We start from the raw sequence: 1,272 nt of genomic DNA, 5'->3' as shown, positions 1-1,272 counted from the left end.
AACAGGCAAAAAACATGAACAGTTATTTTCCTGAAGAGGATACACTGTTGACAAATAAGTACAGGAAAATATATTCAGCTTCATTAGCTGTTAGGGAAATGCAAATTAAAACCACAGGGACATATTCCTGCAAACCAATTAGAATGGCTAAAATGAAAAATTGTGACAACGCTAAGTGCTGTCAGGGGTACAGAGAAACTAGATAAACTTGTGTAAACGTAAAATGGCAGAGCCACTGTGGAAAAAAGTTTGATAGTTTCTCAAAAGCTAAACATGCAACTGCCATAAAACCTGGCAATTATACTCCTGGCTATTGATTCCAGGGAAATGTACACTAAGATAAAAATCTGTACACTGATGCTTATAACAACTTGATTCAGGATGCATAAAACCAGATGTCCTGCAACGTAGGGATGCTTAAGTAAGCTGTGGTATATCCATACCATGGCATATGATGCAGCAATGACATTACAATAACCTTGATACATCTCCAGAGAATAATGATGACCTAAAAGAAAGTCAATGTTATTTATGCTATGACACTGTCTCTATACTATTGTTGAAATTATAAAATTAGAGAAATACAGAGCAGATTGGTGATGACCAGGGATTGAGGGGGTTGGGTGGGACAGAAGTGGGTGTGGGTGTGGAAGGACAACATGAAGAATCCTGTGATGATGAAAGTTTCTGTAGTGTCTTGACTCCATCAATATCAGTATCCTGGTTGTGATGTTGTAGTTTTTCAAGATATTGTCATTGAATATCATTATCACATTATTGAAAACTTCCCCAGTGGCCCAGATGGTAAAGCGTCTGCCTACGATGCAGGAGACCCAGGTTCAATCCCTGGGCTGGGAAGATCTCCTGGGGAAGGAAATGGCAACCCACCCCAGTATTCTTGCCTGGAAAATCTTGTGGACGGAGGAACCTGGTAGGCTACAGTCCATGGGGTCGCAAAGAGTTGGACACAACTGAGTGACTTCACTTTCACTTTTCAAGATATTATCACTGGGAAAACCTAGGGAAAGGTGAGTGTGATTTCCTCTAAATTATTTCTTGGAACTACATGTGAATCTACAATTATTTCAAAATAAAAATTTCAGTTAAAGGAAAAAAAGCTAGTTTCCAACAGATCTCACGTTACTCTCAACTCCTAAAACACAAACCCTTTTTCTGTGGGATGTTTGCATTTTGGTAAGCTGAAGTAAAGTGTTAAATATCCAACAAACAGTTCTCAGGGAACATTTGTGTTCTAGACTGATCATTGACTAT

The 1,272-nt window shown here is 38.8% G+C and overlaps 1 non-coding gene across 1 annotated transcript; it reads left to right on the top strand.

Annotated features, from left to right (window-relative positions):
• The first annotated feature begins 786 nt into the window (after positions 1–786).
• TRNAR-ACG (transfer RNA arginine (anticodon ACG)) lies at positions 787–859 on the top strand. The gene has a single exon. It is a non-coding gene; the product is annotated as a tRNA-Arg (tRNA).
• Positions 860–1,272: the final 413 nt, after the last annotated feature.

The sequence above is a fragment of the Muntiacus reevesi genome, chromosome 22, assembly GCF_963930625.1.
Source record: "Muntiacus reevesi chromosome 22, mMunRee1.1, whole genome shotgun sequence".
NCBI classification, from domain to species: Eukaryota; Metazoa; Chordata; class Mammalia; order Artiodactyla; family Cervidae; genus Muntiacus; species Muntiacus reevesi.
This window is presented reverse-complemented; position numbering and strand designations above follow the sequence as displayed.